Source organism: Thermobia domestica, chromosome 18, assembly GCF_964235325.1.
Source record: "Thermobia domestica chromosome 18, izTheDome1.hap1.1, whole genome shotgun sequence".
In the NCBI taxonomy this organism is placed as follows: domain Eukaryota; kingdom Metazoa; phylum Arthropoda; class Insecta; order Zygentoma; family Lepismatidae; genus Thermobia; species Thermobia domestica.
In genome coordinates, this window is record NC_137471.1 from 125,905,501 (window position 1) to 125,925,556 (window position 20,056).

The 20,056-nt window shown below is 36.7% G+C and overlaps 1 protein-coding gene across 1 annotated transcript in view; it reads right to left on the reverse strand.

The window, feature by feature from the left end:
* Positions 1–15,185, reverse strand: part of LOC145675234 (adenylate kinase 9-like) — a 296,882-nt gene extending 281,697 nt beyond the window's left edge. The window contains exon 1 of the mRNA XM_081745616.1: positions 15,098–15,185. The gene's annotated coding sequence lies outside the window, so the exon portion shown is untranslated. The remainder of the gene's footprint in view (positions 1–15,097) is intronic.
* Between the last annotated feature and the right edge of the window lie 4,871 nt (positions 15,186–20,056).

The window sequence follows — 20,056 nt, forward strand, 5'->3', positions numbered from 1 at the left end:
TTACCGGGGCGACAGTATAAAGTGATATCATTAACTGTTTGTTAGAGCTAGTACTTGCAAATTTTTGATGTTCCTTTACTTCCTGACTTTCGGCTCTCAAAACATGATCTTGAGAGGATTTGTCCTGGGGTCCTTCTAGGCGTTTCCCTTCTTTTTATTCTTATAACACGTGCTGGAAGAATGATCTTTTTTATAGCACGTACCGAAAACAGTGACTGTTTCTGGCCTTAGAGTACTATTATTTTTATTATTAATTTTAGAATTGTTTTTCTTTCCCTTTTTATGCTGGTTTTGATTTCCATTATTTGTATTTCTTGACTTGTAATTATTACGGCAGTCGCGTCTAAATTGTGAATTCTTAATAGCATTTTGGGCTATTAGAAGAGATAGTTCGGCCATTTGAGTAGCTAGTTTACTAAAATCTAATGAATTATTGGCGCTAGAAGTGCCAGATGTGCTAGGCGGAGGGGGTTCGTGTGGGAGATTCGGATTACCAACTTGGGTGAGGATTTTGTGATAATTAATTTTGTGAGGCACCCTGTAGCTGTGATGCTGAAGGTACAGGAAATACTAGTAGCAGGTTGTTGATATTGATCCTATTAGGTGTTGGGTTACATAACGGATAAGTTAGTTGTTGATGATGTGTGGGGAAGGAAGCGCTAGCAACTGCCGATGAATTTAAACTGCTGACTGCACAGAGAAAAATCAGTTATCCGGAAACTCCTCTTCCGTCAACATTTTTGTTTTCACGTTCGATTTTTCTGTTTCGATATCGTCCATTAATTATAGTCTCCTTCTCCCCTCCCTCTCTTTCCTGCCACCATACTTTTAGCACGTTCCTCATGATAGTTATTCCTTAACCAATGTCTCATCCAGTTTCCCTTAATCTTTTTCATAACACTTAAAATGGTTCTTTTCTCCTCCACCATTTTTAACACTTTCTCGTTCGTTTTCAGCACGAGTCAGGTAATTTTCTCCATTCTTCTCCACACCCACATTTCGAAAGTTTCCAGTCGTTTTCCATCATTTTAAGTAATATCCATGTTTATACTCTATAGAGTGCAATACTGTACCTACACGAAGCATTTCATGAGTCTTTTTCTCAATTCCATTCAAGGTCCCACAAAATAGTATTATCTTCTTCCTAAATGTTTCTTAAACCAATCCTATTCTAAATTTTTATTTCTCATTTGAATTTCATCTCATTACTAATAACAATACTACTACTACTACTACTACTACTACTACTACTACTACTACTAATAATAATAATAATAATAATAATAATAATAATAATAATAATACCTGGGTATCGAAAACTATCCATATGTTCTATTTTCTCTCCTTCTATATTTGACATCAACCGCTTCGTCCCAATCACCATGGCTATTGTCTTTATAATATTTTCATACCTGTCTTCACGACCCTTCCTTAAGTTTTCTAACATGTTATTTATTTTCTTTTCAGATTCCGCAAAAAAATTACCATATTATCTGGAAACCGTATACACATACTCATTCTACCTCTCACCGAAATGCTGTCTTCATAATGTAGGCTTTTTTACACTATCTCTTGTAAATAGATATTAAATAACGTTGGCGAGAGCCAGCATCCCTGCCGAACTACCCTTCCAATTACACATTTCTCTGCGATTCTTTTCCTATTCTAACACTTACTTGTTGATTCATATATAAGTTTCTAATGAGTGTTCGATTTTTCCATTCTAACTTAACTGTCTTTAGAACTTCCAACAACAATTTGCAATTCACACGGTCGAAGACCTTTTCTAGATCAATAAATATCACAACACCTCTTTATCCTTTTCTAAAAACCTTTTACTGATCACTCTTAATAATCCAATTGCATCTCTTGTGGCCTTACCTCTTCTGAACCCGAACTGTTCCTCCTAAACCTTTTCATTTCTTTTTCCATACAACCTTCTGTTCAACATTCGAAGCAAAATTTTTGTTCCATGAGATATGGGACTAATAGTTCTATAATTCTCACATGTTTTTGGGTTGGATTTCTTAGCCATCGGTGTCATAATCGCTATAAGGAAATCTTTTGGCCACTCATGTTTCATATATTTCAGTGCACAATCAAAACAATTCTTTCTTGCTTTATCTTCCATATTCTTAATTAATTTGGTTGGTATATTATTTACCCCGGTTGCTTTTTAATTTCGAATCTCGGATATGGCTTTTTCAAACTCATCCCGAAGAATACTAAACCATTAATCATCCTCGCCTACTTCATTTTCTACTTCGACATCTAGACCCTATGGTCTATCTCTCTCTCACATAAGTCATCAACATATATCTTCCATCTTGCTAAGACTTCACTTCTCTCGCTGACTATCTTCCCATTGTCATTTTCCACTGTCATCGAATATCTTTTTGTTTCCTACGATGTTCCATAGATTTCATCTTCTTGAACACTTCCTCATATTTCCCAACTCTTTCTAACTCTTCTATACCCACGCACTTCCTTTAGTAAACTCCTCTTCTTTTGCTCTGTTTTTCTTCTCAACTTGTTGTTTTATTTCCTGTACATCTTTCTGCCTTTTTCTGTACTAATCTGTTTCCGCGTCTTCCTTTCCCTTATTCTCTGCAACATTTGTTCTGTAATTCGGCAAATTTTAATATAATTGATTCTCGTATTGCGTTTGCTCGTATTGAATTTATACTACGTGAAATAAATTATTGCATACGTTTTTAATGAAACATATTGTGTACTGCACCGTCTCAATTCCTCACGATAACTTTGATTCTTAAACTGGGTGTAGACTCATATCTCCGAAAAGGACCGCGGTGGCTCAGTGGTAGAGCGTTCACCTCTGGTGGTTCGATCCCAGCCCCCGCCAAGTGAACTTTGTGGTGGACAAACACCGTGTGCGTGGGTTTTCTCGGGGTTCTCCCGTTTCTTCCCACTTTCTTCATTCCACCATTTCATTCATTACTCATCATCACCGTCTCCTTTAGCCTAACCGGCATAACCGTGGACGTAAAACTCAAAGATTTCATTTCATTTCATTTTTCATATCTCCGAAAATGTGATATTGCAAAAAATATCCCTTCCTAGAACCATAACCTTCTGTCTATTTCATTAAGATACATGTGAGTATCAAGTTTCAACCTCCTAGGACTATTCTGACCCCATAAATTTAGTACAGAGTAACAATCAGTCCAAAATCTATCACGAAAAATATACTTAGGAAGTCCCTATGATAACTTTGACTTCCCCCCCCAAAAAAAAAAAAAAAAAAGCAGGCCCATGTTCTGAAAACAGTTCGATATATCACAAAAATGATTGAAAATAGAATCTTTATAAAACCGCTACCTTATTTCATCAAATCATATACATCTTCCTAGTTTCAACAGTCCACGACAATGTTGACCCGCTATGATTTTGCTTAATTTAGACCAGATAACCAGCCATCCCACTTACCATGAGAGTTACGCGTGTGCCTTTAACGCATATTGTTCTGGATTTCGATTCCTGATGGAAGAGCACAAAATATTTAATTTCATTTTCATTCACATTCGTTAATATCCGCCTTCGTTAGTCTTATGGTTATAGCCGTGGGATCTTAAAGTAGAATATTTTAAAACACTTCAATCAGGTAACCGTGGTGTACGATAAACGGAGAAGGTAGCTATCTTACACAACGCCGAAGGACTCGTTCAAACAAAGGAGTTCAGCATCCAAGTTCCTTCAATACAAAATAAACGGATAACAAATATTTTCTTTCCTTGCTTTCTTTCATTCGTTATCATTTTCTTTTTTTACTTATATCCATTACCCTTATATCCATGTACCCTTTGATCCTACAAGGGAAGTTCGGGAGAAAACACTCGTCAGCAGAGAAACTAAGCATGCCATTTGAAGCACCAATTCATGCTGATTATAACAAGCTAATAAAACTTCTGTTCGGTTGAGAACTTTTGGAGAGATTCAACTTGGAAGTTTATATATAAAAAATGAGTATATACGCATATAATTAAGTACGTTAAGTACAACATTGTTAGCAACCAATACTGACATACGAATTGAAATCTACCGGAGGTAACAGAAAAAAAAAGATGTTTTGCAATAACTAACGGATTTGTTAGTTAAAATTAGTCATTATGCTGTTCAGTGTCGGACTGGAGCTGTCAGAGCTAGGCGGAGATGAAAACTTGAGGGACGCCTCATGGACAAAGTAATGTAAAGTTTTGCTTTTGAAATGCCTTTTTAATTTGTTCACAGCATTACGCATACACAGTTATACATAAAACGACGAGGACGAAATATCGTAAATTGACATGTTTAGTATTAAGGAGCACTAAGTTTTCCAGTAGACATTGCCCCAAAAGTGACCTCAGTTTTGATTTAATTATCTTTAATTTAAAAAATAAGCTTCCACACGTTACCTGGGTAGTTGGAAGAGTCGTAACACATTTGTACACACAATATAAATTACAATAAGTGCTTTCATTTAAAGTCAGCTCATCCAAGAGTGTAAAGGCACAGTGTATGCAACCCTGTTTACAACGGTGAGGATTCAAATCTTCCGTTTTGTTTTCATCCCATTCGTCTTCACTCCCAGAAGCAATTGGGCAATGAATTACATCGAAGTGGTCAGAAGAAGCATCGTTCAGATTCTTGAAGTAGTCTTTGTAATGGGTCGCAAATTGTTTGAGTTCACGTGACAGCATTTCTTTACACACGCCTATATTTTCTGCTAATGTTTTCAGAACTCTATCTGGTAATCCATTTTTCTTTATTTCTTCAAGTGTCTTTACATTCAATTTCGGACTGCCTTGTCAACTTACCCGTGCCTTGAGGGATGATGATAGTGCTGTTCTTCGCCGGGTCTGATTTCTGATTGTGGGGTTGCTCACTTTCTCTGAGTTGTTTTAGTTTGTTGTGATTGTTTTATTGCTGCAAAATATTTATCTTTTCTCTCAGTTTTTAATGTTATTTCTATGTATTGTTATTGTTATGTATTTTATCTTTTATCTTATACTTACTCTTTCTTCTTGTTCTTTTCATTTCTTTTGCTGCTTTGATCAGTATTAGTTTTAGCCTTTTCCTTTTTTAAATCTTGCAGTTCTGAGGAACTGAGTCAATCGAGACGGGGACATATAGCCTCGGTGGTGACGTACCCATTAACACCCTACTCATTCATTCATTAATTTCAAACAAGCACAATCCTTCATTAAATGTTCATTAGGAGCAAACCTCTCCTCAATACTTGTGAAAGCTGTGTCACAAATTCTTTTAGAAGGTTCGATTTGGAACTCCTTCCACTGGCCTTATTCTTGCAAAGGTCTGTCCTTATTATAGCAGTTTTCATTTAAAAAAAAAAGTGCTTTTTACGTCGAATCATTTTCATTGCAAAATCAGCATCCACCCTGAAATGATGTGCGAGTTAATTTTAACTACAGTTTTACCTACTTCGATTTCAATGTGAACACTCTGGACGTTCATGAGAATTGACCAGTTCTCCGAAGTTAATTTCGATAGAAGAAGAACACAGTCGTATCAAATCACAGAAGTTGCTATCACTCAGTTCATTTGCTTGCGTAGATTTTATCATTTTCATAGAGGTAAACGTACAATCACATATGTAAGTACTTCCGCAATGGAAGCAATCCTTCTTACAAAGTCGCTCAACTCGGAAATTTATCATTTTTCACCAGTTTCCAGAACTGTAGACCCATCTCTTGCTTTGATATTGCAGAAATGGATCACTTTGCAGCTCACAACTTTAATTTAATATTTTCATCTTGTTCTGAAATGTTGAACCTCATGGAATTGTTAAATAAAGTAAACTGAGACTTCATATGATCGAAATGCGTAAATCAGTTTGTAAACTTACCGAATGCTTGTCAAGAAGTTCATTGCATGATAATATGTTAACATTTCCAAATTCTTGTAACACTTCATTACACAATGAGAAATGTATGAAGTTTCTTCTTACAAACATTGATCTAGGTTCCAACGACTAATAAACTCGTCTAGATGTGCAACCAAATCTGAAATACTTTGGTTTTCTCCTTGTAAGTTTAAATTCAGTACGTTATGATGTTGTGTAATATTTACTAGTAATAATGCAATTGAAATTGCATTGAATTTCGGATTCTACAGCTCCATTAATACAGCCGTAAATCTGTGCTATTCATCCAGGAATTCAAAGAAAAAAAGAAAAAAAAACATCTGAGGCAATTTTCCTTACTCAACTAGCGAACATTGGTGTGCAGAATCAAATCACCATAATCTGATTCAAGTCCTTCCAGGAAAGAAAGAAACTCGCGATGGGTTAAAGATCGGTTTCCTACTCTTATGAAATTAATATACTTTGTCACTATTTTCATAACATTTTTGATCTTCAAATTTCCGGGACACAGAACTTCTTGGTAAACAATACAATGCAGAACTGGACAGATAATACCACCTGGACACAGTAAGCCAATTAAGCCAGAATGAGATTCCTGCGTTGATTTAGTCCATCAGTTACTATTGCATAAAGCTTCTTTGCACCGCCAATTACATCTAACACTTTCTTTACTGCTCCATATATCCTTGCCTTTTGTAATGCCATGGAATAGAGTAATAGCAATAAGATCTTCATGAACACCAAAATTTTGCAGATTAAAAACTGAGGTGTGTCCGTTACATTGGTCGATTCACGACGAACGACCTTGCACTACGAACACTTTATGTGTGGAATTGCGAGGCATCCGTCAAGGGAACAGTTCGCATAACCAAGGCGAAAAACAAATTCGATAGGTGATTCAGAAAGCGTATAATTTTTTCGGTAACCTGCTTAACGGAACGCAAACTGAAACAATGCAATGTATCGCGGTGATCGGAACTGATTCATTAGCCCGACACGAACTTTGATTATTTCGTTGGTACATCATAACGTTCAGATGAAGACGATTCATACTATGTACAAATCTGCAGCCATAATCTTTGATTGGCCGGAATCCAAACACATCAAATTGTTGTACAAATCGTGCATTTAACGTTGACACTCTCTCAACCGTACAGGAATTTTATTAGCTTGCTGCAATCAGCATGAATTAGTCTTTCAAATGGCATGGTTAGCTTCTCTGCAGGCGGTCGCTTTCTTCCTAAATTCCCTTTTTAAGATTTTGACCCCGAGGCTTTTGGTAATTTAAGTTTTTGACTGTGTCCCTTCTGAACCGTAATCATTTTTACGTGGGGACATTTTGACCTTGCTCTCTGAAAAAAACTGTTTTGGGGCTTTCCATTCGGACTCTTCTGGTGCACGTATTGTGGTTGTTTCGACGTATTGTTTATTGACCAGGATCCTTCTGGAAAAATCGGTTTCGATTGCAGCATCGAAACTCAGTGGAACTCTTTTGCACCTAAAGGTTCCTTTACTGTTAACAACCCTAATTGAAACCAGCCAACGAAAATAACCTGCAGTCTATGAATCCTATTTTGGGAAATTAGAAGACGTCGTCACTAGAAGTTGAGGAATTAGCATTTCCCCGTCTAGGTTGCATTCGGACACTCTTATTTAGAACGTGATCCTAACAGTACGTATTGTGAAGACTGTCGTCCCACCAAATATTCGCTACACTCTTGTGTAAAATTTCAGGATAATCGAATCTCATAGAACGTTTAAAACTTCTTTAAAATCGAAACCAGATTTATGGAGCGCTGTTTAGTGAGCGTATTTTCAGCTTATTTACAACACTTGAATGCTAACGGTTTTCAAACAATCTCTTTTCAGAGTTTTATTTTATGTTTTATTACTCTTGATACTTAAGAGTTATTTTCCTGTTATTCATTTTTCTACTTCTTTCCAATTCTTTTAGCATTTTTAGTGACATCTATTTTTAGTGACATCTATTTAATGCGCAGCAGATGATGGCGTTGGACTTATCGTGTAACGTACAAAAAGGTTAGTTTGATGATCTTCCAATTACACAACATGCAACTCATCAATTAATCTTTCCAGTTTGTCTGTGCACAGTTGCATATGTTTACGTGTTAAGGAGTACACAGTCGAGTGCAAATTAATACATATATAACTTTTGAAAAAAAAAAAACAATAACGTCTTAACGTTACATGTTGTTTCGAGGCTGTGTACTGTGAAATTTTCCGTCCCAGGCAACGATTTATATGGGCAATAGTATGTTGAGATACTGCGAGTATGAGTGTACGAATCATGCTTTGATTATGAGGTAAAATATCTCTGTTATAAATTTCTCTGTTATGGCATAATTCCTACGGAAGAACAGTAGAGTTAGATGTTGACTTATTACAATCAGCATTTGCGACTGATTGTAAAATTAAGGTTAGGTGGTTATTAAAAGGTATTAATCTACGTCTACTTTCATCAATTATTATGTTTCATTCGTGAGAGTTCGTACGGGCGAATTTTGTAAAAAGAAATTGATTCAGTGTAATGGGAGTCTAATTATCGGCTGACGATTGACCAGATTGTATTTTATACTGTATTGTATAGTAGACTAGAAACAGGCTGACTTACGACTGGGCAGTCGTAATACAAATGTTTGTTGTTACTCGACAAATAACTGTACTGACCCCACATCATTGCTCCTGCGTCTTACTTAATTCCTGAGAAATTGCTTGATTTGAGTACATATTTCAGTAATTTTCCAAGGATTATGCAATTTTTCATTTAAAGTAGTATTTGAGGACCTAAAAGGCAAGGTAATTGCATGTATTACCTCCTTTAAAAAGTTTGAAACAGTAGCATCCGATTTTCGTTTGGTGAGAGGTCTCACCTTCGTACGAGTTTCACGTTTTGTACTAGTATATCAATAAAGAGCCAAAAATGATGATGACAATACAAATAACTTTAACAGAGGCCAGGTATCTCAGCATGGTTGCCATTTTAAACTGTTATTTTAATACTAAGAGCTCAGTGTTTCAGTTAACACAGGATCGAAATTGCTGGTTTGCCATAAAGCTGGTATCAAACGATGTGAAAACAATATCACGGTGGTGTTGGAGAACAAGGTGATTATCCCTTTGTGGTCACACTTATTTTTTGTGACATGGAGGTCAAACTGGGGTCCACAGGACCCCACCTCTTTTTATCTTATTTAATTTTTGAAATATATATTTTTGCAATATTTTTTTTGTTTTTACTGTTCTGTGATGTTCTATTTACCATAAGCAATAAATTTGCACTTATAAGCGATTTGGTTACTTTTATTACAGTTTTCGTTAACAGTCAGAAGGAAAAATACGTTTTTTCACTTTATCAGAAAAAGCTAAAAATCTCAACACTTTTGGGATCATTTGTAATAAAATATATGCATATTATATACATACATAGCAAACACGTGTTATACAAAATATGAAAGAAAAAACTCCCATACATTATCTTGCAAACAACGGTAAAATTAACCTTTTCAAGACCGACAGGGATTTCAAAAAAATCATAGTCCTTTACGTTGGCGGCCCTAGTATTCCTTCTAATTGTCATAGAGATATGAACTATACCTCGTTGTGAAGCTTATGTAACACAGACTTCAATCAGCTAACATTTGTGCCATCCGTGCCAAACCCTTAGAAGAAGAAGAAGAATATTTTTAAAAACTCGAATTTATTTGTTTTTGGAAATTTGTGAAAGGCTGGCAACACTGTTACTTGTCGTACGGAGGGCAAAAATTCACATGTACGACAGACATTGAGTACAATCACGTAAAAAATGAAGGGCGAAAATTCAATACCAAGTGAGAAAAAATTTCGAACGTGTTTCCTCATAGAATCATCCTGTATATATTTTATGAAATATTTTGGTCTACCCTGACGTTGGCTGCCCTAGGTACGCCCCTAATTGTCACAGAGATACAGACCATACCTGATTGGAAAGCTCATGGAACACGGATTTCAACGAGGTAACTCTTGTGCCCACGTGCGTGCGATAAATAACAGTGTTGCGAGAGCTCCACTAACTTAAACTACCGGCTCAGCACTTGAGCCGTTGGTCCTGAAAAGGCTAACGCTTTGGTAATTGTACTTTAAGAAAATACTAAAATCTTCTATACCACTGTCACCATCATTATTGGCAAGCAAGAATTAAAGTATTTAATCTTCTTTTAACTTACAATGAGCCATATTTCATGAATAGAAATGTCAGAAATGAAGGAAAATAGGTGGAATTAGAAAGCGAAGAAAAGAAACAAACGCTCACGTGCCGTTCACACTGGGGTCTGTTGGACCCCAAACACACTTCACAACCATCTTTTATAGCACATAGTTCGCAATTGACGCAGTTTACCAGCCATAACAACAGGCAGTGTTACCAATTGAATTTACATGGATGGAAAAGTTTTCAAAAAACAACAGAAAAACATCAGATCAAAAATTAATTTATCTGGGGTCTGTCAAACCCCAGAGTGACCACGGAGTGTTAAATCAAGGAACATGAAAACAAACACCACCATGGCATTCTTTCAATATATACCTTGCGTTTTTAGTAACACTTCACCTTACATGATGAATGCATACTATTGATGTAAATATATTGAAAGCTATATTATTCGTCAATATTGAGCGAAAGATTTTATTTGGTAACAATAATGACTTAGAATATGCATCAAAACAGCTTCAAAATTCTTTAAATCTCAGATAGATATAGCTGTACTGTAACTTTTACCTTGCATATTGTCTTGCACGGATATCACAAATACCTTTAAGTAATTAATGCTGAGAACTTGTATTAGTTGATTTTATCTTTAGATATGCTATCTGTATGTAATCTTTCAAGTAAATCGTTTAGTCAGCACAGAATTTTCTGACAAAGTTTACATTAGGAGAAGTAGTGCTAAAAACCATGTCAAGTAGTTGATTTAACTGTTACCATTTTAAGAATTTACTTCAAACTCCAAAATCCAAGTTAATATAGTACTGGTACTATATTGACTTGGATTTTGGAGTTTGAAGTAAATTCTTTCATGAATTCTGGTCAGTGAGATGTCAAAATTTAACACAACGAGGGTAACAGAGAGCCATTGTTTTGAATTAACACTGCCACTTTTGCTGTGTAGCCTATTGCTATGTTTAATAGGTGAACTGTTTAATAGTCTCTTCAAATGACGCCCCCTATCTACAACTGAGAACTAACTTAATACAAAACTACAAAATAATGCCATAGACTGTTATATCTCATCTGATTTATCTGTGCGCAAAGCAAAGTTGCGAACCTATTTCTTTGTTTATAAATAAAATCTTCCCCATACCACTTTTAATGGTCTCACGCTAGTTATGGTGCTCTTGTAAATATAAAATGTAGCTTTTGTACACTGTACAGAAGTACTCCGACGGTGGAAAATAGTATATAACACAGTCATCTTTCATATGCACTCCTATTTGAACCGTCGTATGGCACTTGTAATTATTTTACACTAGTAACCCTACACTTGTAAACAGAGCCAACTCGAGTCCCGGGATTGATTTATCATCGGACCCGCTATAAAAAACTGGCAAAAAGTCTCATACATTTACTAGATACATTATACTAATTACATCAAATAGGCCTACATATACTAACTACATTACTAGCGGGGGGCGCGGTGGGTCAGTGGTAGAGTGTTCACCTCCGGTGCTTGGGGTCCCTGGTTCGATCCCAGCTCGCGCCGTGTGGACTTTGTGGTGGACAAACACCGTGCTCGTGGGTTTTCTCGGGGTTCTCCCGTTTCCTCCCACTTTCTTCATTCCACCATTTCACTCATCTCTCATTATCACCGTCTCCTTTAGCCTAACTGGCATAACCGTGGGATGTTAAACTTAAAGATTTCATTTCATTTTTACATTACTAGCGTTACACTTAATAATTTACACAACAGCCTTTCTTGCTTTCCTGATAGCAAACGTATCTATGATATCACTAAAGTTTAGTTGACGGGCTAAAGTGGACTCCTGTCGAAAGTCGGATAATCTTTATTGAGTCATCGATTACCGAAGGACATTCTTTACTCTTTAAAGTGCACTAAACGATCTCTCAGTCTCCATCACAGAAAATGGTAGAGTACAAAAACTATGAAGAACAATAGTAACATTGGGGAAAATGTTGACTAGTTTTGGTTAATAATTGTGTTGAACAACTGAAATTGTGTCAAAGCAGCACTGAAATTTGCACGTTGAATTGCTGATATATGAACTATTTCATTAATGACATTGCTTGCTTTTTGCAAGCAGCATCTTCTCTTGTACATTGTTCTATTGCTTCCTCTTTGTTCTCAGAAAGACAATATTTTCATTTGATAAAGGAAGTGATTTAAAGTATCTTTTTCTGTATTTTGAGCACACATATAGCAAAAGAATCAAGAGTTAATAAAGAATTAAACATAAATAAATAAACATTAAACGATATAGAGGTAAACATGTTTTTAAAAATATGGAAAATATTTGTAGCAATTTTCTCTTTAGCACAAGGGTTATATTACACTTTCTGTATTTTTCAGGCCCCTAAGCAATCCGGGTCCTGGGTGAAAAGGCCCGGTTCCCCCACCGATATAGAGGTAAACATGTTTTTAAAAATATGGAAAATATTTGTAGCAATTTTTTCTTTAGCACAAGGGTTATATCAGGGGTGCCCATCCCCCCCAAAGCTGATTGCGCACTCCCCCCCAAAACTAATAATCTCTTCCCTCCTCAAAACTCAAGTCCTCTAAAAACAATTGCCCAGTGTAGCAGTAGTTTTTATAGTACTAGTAATTGTTATTTTTGTTGTTGTTTTTATTTCCCGTAGTAGTATTATAGAATGCTTGTAGTAGTAGTAGGGGCAGTATTATAAAAAATGGCATTACTTTTATTAGTAGTCTTGGTAGTGTACAATACTAAATATGTTCTATAAGGATATTGAAGGGTATAAAAACTTCTACACACTGTGTATGGCACAGGTATTTTTTTTAACAATTAGTAGTATTTTTTTTTTTCTTTACAAAATATTGATATAATTCCCTTGTACATGAAAAGTAAGACGCAAGTTACAAGTTATTGAGTTTGATACCAAAAGAAAATGTTATCCTCGAAATTAGCCTACAAAAAGAAGTGATATCCAACAAAAAACATTCCTGTAAAAGAGCCAAGTACGAGTGGCCTTAAAAAGAATTGAAATCACAAAAATAGGCGCCAAGTTCTGGTGGACAACAGTTACAAACACTCACTGGCTCACTTCAAATTTAGATTTGAAACTTGGCTGTTGTCCACTAGCTCACAATCATGTCAAACTACTTTATAATTTTCAACAGACAACATAGGCAAGTTTCAAATCTAAATTTGAAAGTGATTCCTTGAGTGTTTGTAACTGTTGTTCACCAGAACTTGGCGCCATCCTTTCATATAGCAACTTGAGCGGTACTTCATTCATAGAGTTTCTAAGCAGGGGATAGGGGGATTCATTCTCGAGATTTAAAAAAATCGCATCGTGTTCCAATGTTATTCTGACGACAGCAAAATTACTTATTCGACATTAGAGTAAAATTCTTCCCAATTTTTTTCCCCCCAATTTTTTTCTCGATGGCACAACTTGCGCCATTCATCCCTCCTGTGGGCGGCCCTTCTCTCTTTACGAACCAACCTTTCCTTTCATACGGCTACTTGCGCGGTACTTCATTCATCGAGTATTGAAGCAGGGGGTACGGGGGTTCACCCCGGAAAATTTTTGAAAATTAGCTTCTCAAAATCGTGTTTTAATGCTATTCTGACAGTAAAATTGCTAGTTCGAAAGTAGAGTAAGGCTAGTTTTAGACGGAAGCATTTATCATAGCATTTCTCGTAGCAAAAATCGTATCATCGATATCCTACCGTGTAAAGTAGCAAATGCTATAGCATTTCCCATGCCATGGCATATTCTATGGCATTTCTTGTCGATAGAACCTGCTCTATTTCGTAACATTTTCCCTAGCATTTCTGGTCCGATTGCAGCGCCGTGGTGTGTTAAAAAGAAGCGAAAGATTTTGTGCCAAATATCCACGCTCTTTGTTTTGTGTGGGAAATTGAATTGTAGTAAAGAAAAATGAGTTGGAGTAGGGATACTCTTTGTCCACATACTTCTTTGTGACTTTCGCTTTTTAATATGACCGGCGAGAACTGTTGTTACAATTACTATAGCTTTAGCTACCTTACGCTTAATTCCGGAGCCATAATTGCGCTCTTCTCCAGTGATTTGTTTGCTAAGTCACGACAGATGCTTATCAAAATGCTACCATTTAAAAGCACCATATACTTTTGATACCATAGAATATTATATGAAATTTTTGGCAGCACATCTGCTACGAGAAATGCTATGATAAATGCTTCCGTCTAAAACTAGCCTAAAATCCCCCCCAAAATTTTTCTCAATGGCGCAGCTTGCGCCATACATCCCCCCTGTGGGCGGCCCTGGGTTATATTACACTTTCTGTATTTTTCAGGCCCCTAAGCAAACCGGGTCCTGGGTGAAAAGGCCCGGTTCCCCCACCCTCTTGTAAAAATAAAATGCATCTGTATAAATTACTATATGATTCTGTTGCCACTAGGAATTTATTCCCTGCTTTCATGCTGAGTATTCAGTTTAACCTGCACATCTTGCGAAATTTGGTGTGCCTAAACTTGACCAGAACTCCTAATCTAACCTGAACTAAAATACCCTCTTCTACTCTCATCTAACCTAACCTAAATTAACCTATTTTACCCTACCTTACTTTGCGGCACAAAGGCAATATTGTTGGCCGAAAGGGGGTTTTGTTTTTGTTATTTTAAAATAAACAGTAAATTTGTGGCTTCAGCGTCAACCCACATTGATAAAATGTGCAAGTATGAGGATAAAGAATGTATGTGAACAGAAGGAGAAAATTTGTAAGTAGGCGAAGACAGGAAGGAGAAAATCTTCCTTGATAGTATCTTCTAGCTGACTGCTTATCAGTATGTCTCTAACATGTAATTAATTTCTTAAAACGTGTGCCTAATTTAACATTTACACATAATCAATCAACTTTTTCATAATAAATTGAAAGTTCTATCAACTACCCAAGTTGAAAATAATATTTAATAACCAAAATAAATAAATGTTTCTTCAAGCACACATTATTTGAATAAAAATAGAAGTATCCGTACCTTACATTTTCAATAGCGTAAAGAAATAGCGTAATCAATAAAAACAATGTAGTCCTAGTCCAGTAAAGAAGAAAATATTTGTATGGAAGTACACAGAATAAAGTTCAATGTTTATTTCTTCATGTACACAAAAGGGCTGCCAATAGAAGTTACCGCTTATTACAATATCAAAAATTCAAAAATCACTAAATATATTTTTTTTGACTGTTTAGTTGTTTTTGTTTAATTACTTATTCTGTAAGTCATTAATTTATAGATATATGGTGCGTAGAAAATATAAAAAATAAAAATGATACTAGAAAACAAGAAATGCTACACAGTTAGTTATAAAGGAAAAATCTCTTCTAATAATTAACCAGGAGGTAATGTTCCTAAAATGGAAGACACATTGCGTCCCTGAACTGCTATGCGGATACGTTGTATCTGAAAAGTAATAGCTTGCTTGTCACCAATAACGTGTGCAATACGTTGTCCTACTTCTTTGGTGAAATTTTGCCCGTCGAGGCCCCAGGTGCCGCTCGATTCAATAGCTACTGTCACGAACGTGTATCTATCGAGTACTCCTTTATACGTTCTTCTTTTCTCGCATTCTGTGCGGGCTGAAATAGTTCCTTCTCAAGATGAGGAAAAAGTAAGATTGGATGATGTGAAAGTGTCAGAGCAGGTGAAATCCCAGAGAAGAATCTATCCCTCTCTTCCATGGTACCAGTGTCATGCCATCTGCTCTTTTGCCGTTAAATCTGTTACACCCCGGAGGTTCACGAACAGCTGTGAGTGCTCTTCAGATAATGTTATTCACGTTTGAATATCTTCACATGTTTTCCGGTACTACTTACAAGACAGACCTTAACTGATGCACCACATTTAGAGCAGTTGAATGATTCACAGACACCAACTCTCTTGGCTTGACCAGTAAATTTAGCTTGAACAAACCTATTTTAGTATTTATTTTTCAAAACGGTGCTTATTTTCCGGACACGTCTCGTATTTGTGTGATGAAAAGCATGGGATTTGTAAATGACAATACATAAGGTATTGCAACTGTCATGCTCCTGGAAGACGACTCACCGTGACTGGATTAACTCTATCGAAGAACTAAGTAGAAAACGTTGCATTCGAAATGACGAAGACTGGTTGGCTAACCCATGGCACATGGAGTGCGATAATTGGTTGCTGATGGTGAAAATGTCACCCATCATAAAGCTGATAGAAGAAGGGAGGAAACTGATCCTCGGGAAGCCCTACTACCCTATTTATTAGTTCTGTTTTCGGCTATCATTTCCTTGAATTACTGAAAGGAGTGCATCTATTTTGTCATTGTATTTATGTTATATTGTCAGAGATCCTGCACTAACGGATAATATGTTTGTTTGATCTAGGCCTGGAATGTTGTAGCAATTTTCTGAACTGAAATTTCTATTGTTTCTACTCTGTTTTGTAGCCGAAGTTACCTAACGGATTGTCGGAATGTAATAATACGTTGAAAATCACTCTGCAAATTGTTGTGGACTCTCTGTAGTTTCATTATGTCTGTTTTCGCGGCGTATCCCCATACTGGCGCAGCGTAAAGCAAAATTTTGTGTGCCGGTATGATAGTCCTGAGGAGAAGTAACTTCATTTTAACCTATACTTTATTATCATCTTTTACAAGAGGCATGAGTTGGTGCATTTTGCCGTATGTGTTCTGCACTGGCTTCTGTATATGGAATTTCCTCTTGATGTGTATCGCATAAATAATTCATTTTGGTTTGCAACTGTAGCGTCAAGCCATGCAAGGTCAAGTGGGATTTATTCTTCGTTTTGTGAATGGAACTACTACATTTTCCGCCGAGTGTAGCTTTATTTTGCATTTATTACAGTCATTTACTAACTGAAGCAAGTACAATTGTAGTTTGAGTGTTCAAAAGTTATCGACAATGACAACACATATAAAAAAATGTCTGCAAAGGGTGCTGTGTTCACTGCTTGGGTAGTCTGTATGCCGGCCTGTAGAGACTTTATAATGGGGCTCAGTATTATCCCCTGAGGTTCCCACTTCTATATTTTTTGCAGTGATTCTATCTTCCTGTTCGCTGCTATAAATAATACGGGCTTTACTAAATATTCTTTCTAATTTAGTAAAAACTAAATGGCATGTTCGCACTGTCAAAGCGCTATGGTCGTTTATCAGAGGTTTAGCACGTGCAACTCGAAAGTTATGTGGGGGGCGCGGTGGCTCAGTGGTAGAGCGTTCACCTCTGGTGCTTGGGGTCCCGGGTTCGATCCCAGCCCCCGCCAAGTGAACTTTGTGGTGGACAAACACCGTGCTCGTGGGTTTTCTCGGGGTTCTCCCGTTTCCTCCCACTTTCTTCATTCCACCATTTCACTCATCTATCATAATCACCGTCTCCTTTAGCCTAACCGGCATAAGCGTGGGACGTAAAACTCAAAGATTTTCGAAAGTTATGTAACTAACTGTGGAGTGCGATTGTGCTGCTTAAGTGCCTTCATAATTTACACAGAATTGCACAACACTTATGAGCATAGGCACCGACACGAAGAAAACATTGAGGGGGCTCAACTACTGTAAACAGACACAAGGGATCTGCTAGATGTAGGGTTAGTTGGTTGTAAACCAATTGATTTTAGTCAGTGGTAGATTTAGACACCTTGCAGCCTGAGCTCCCTTCCCCCTTCAACAAGGATGTAGATTTCTCTGTAACTTTAGGGGGACACCTTCAGATGTGTGTTTGGTTGCAAACAAGGTTCTAAGAAGGCATATATGAAGATTTTAAGAAAGTTGAATTCTAATTGTGCCTAATATTGTATATTCGTAAAAAATACATATAACAATACATATAGCAATAAAAATACATATTCATAAAATACACGGAGGTACACATGAGGATTGGGTGCCCGGCCCTCCAGGCTCGGCGTCTTTGCCCTTCTGTTCAGCAGTTTTCATTCGTCTTCTCTATTTACGTCCCCCATTTCTGTGGGCCAATAATGAAGTAGTAAGTAACAGCTCTTCCCAATTCTGTTGCAGCCCTCCCCATTGGTCTAGCGGCTAGCGCGTGTGCCCATAGTGCACAGTCCCGAGTTCGATTCCGTGTGAGAGAGCATTTAACGACAGTGGATCGGATTCCACCTTAAATTGTGGATCCACGTCTCATAAGCCTCGGTGGTGAAAAGATACGCTAAATGATAATCAAGTCAATTCAACAATTGAGTTGCAACCAGTGGCGTAGGGAAGGGGTGAGCCCCGGGGAACCGAGACCTCCGAATTGTTCCGAGAATGCTCTTTGGTACTTTGATGTTCGTAACTTCTTCTCAGAAGAAATAGCAATTGCCTTTCATGTACTCTATTTGAAAATAAAATATGTCACTAAACAGTTCCTAGACAAGCTGTGTTCGCCAACGTCGTCTTTATTCTTTTAAAATGTTTGCATTTTGGGGAGTATGGAATTCGAGTTTTCCAGGAATCCGTGCTGTTCAAAGGAAAGGAAAGAAGGAGAGTGAGGGCCTAAATGCATATGGTGACCTTAAAGTTATTGTTCTACTGTATGACATAGCAATAACCACAGTTTCCACAGCGTGTCTTCTTTGACCCAAAGCCTTTCCAGACTGAGCCAGGCAATACTGAAAAGAATCCGTGCCTTTCTGATCATAAAGGGAATTCTAAAAGAAAGAAGAAAAAAAAAAGTTTATTTAGTTGAAGGGTTAAGAGGGAATGGACACAGTTGAACCCATGAACCATTGCCCTCGATAAAAATAACAAAACACGACCTGTAATCGTCTATTTTGAATCATTCACCACCGTTGCCAATAGAATTAACTGCAAGAAACCTCGGTTTAATACCATCCACTTCTAGCCCCAATTGACATCAAAGAAAGCAGTGATCAATGGATTTCGGCAAATGCTCAGCAGCTAATTTAGTTTTCTTAACTTACAAGAAGGAAAGCTGTGTGACTATGTCACAACTATCTCTAGTGTTTGATCAATTAGAGCAGTTCAAAAGATTTATTTGTGTTAGACCTGTTTAGAGTGTCAAAATAAGAACTTGCTTTGCAATTGCAAAATGTCGGAAACGTTTTACACTAATGGTTAAAGTAAAAAAAAAAAAAAAAGACAATTGTGTTAATTTCGGTGAGGAAATCATGCAACCAAAGAATCCCCCCCAGAGAAAAGTAACCGAGAAAAATTTAAACCAGATATTAATTCAGAAAAAAGTCGAAAAATGCTATAGAAAAGTGGCTATAACGAAAAAAAAGACAGGGTGATGTTAATTTTCGCGAAGAAAAAGTCCAGAAACAGCAATCGAAAAACAACAAAGAAATATCTAAAGAAGAAGGCAATTCAGAGAAAGATTAAGCACGTACGTCTCTGCCAGGTGGGGGAAAAGACGAGAGGTACGCGTCCCAACGAATTATTTGAAGTACAAAATATTCAATATTTTATTCTAAATTAATTTATTTACTAACGACAGAGTAACATATAAATAACTATTATTATATTTATTTGGAATATTATATTCAGGCTGTTAACAGTGATGTAATGCTAATTTTTTAGGTGGGTATACGTTCCATCTCTTGTCAGACACACACACGTGTATATATATATATATATATAGTTTATTTTAATACTATTAGTCTTAGCACTATTAAGATTTAAAGTTCAAAGTTCATAAGAAAGTTATGATGAAATATTCTTGCTTATAGGCAACTCACACTGGCTCTCTGCGCGTATAAGTTGCATAACAAGCAGGATACGTATATGAAGTGGCAAGAGAAATCTGAATGGAGAGCTATGTTTTGGAGAAGAGTTACCGAACTACTTAAAATATCAACCAGAGACTAAGAAAAATATTACTTATAATGTTATAGATTAATTAAAAACCTTTGTAGCTCTCTGCGTTAAGTAGGCCAGGCTGTACTTGTATGACTGATAACTATAAGAAGAAAAAAATGACGGACCAATGT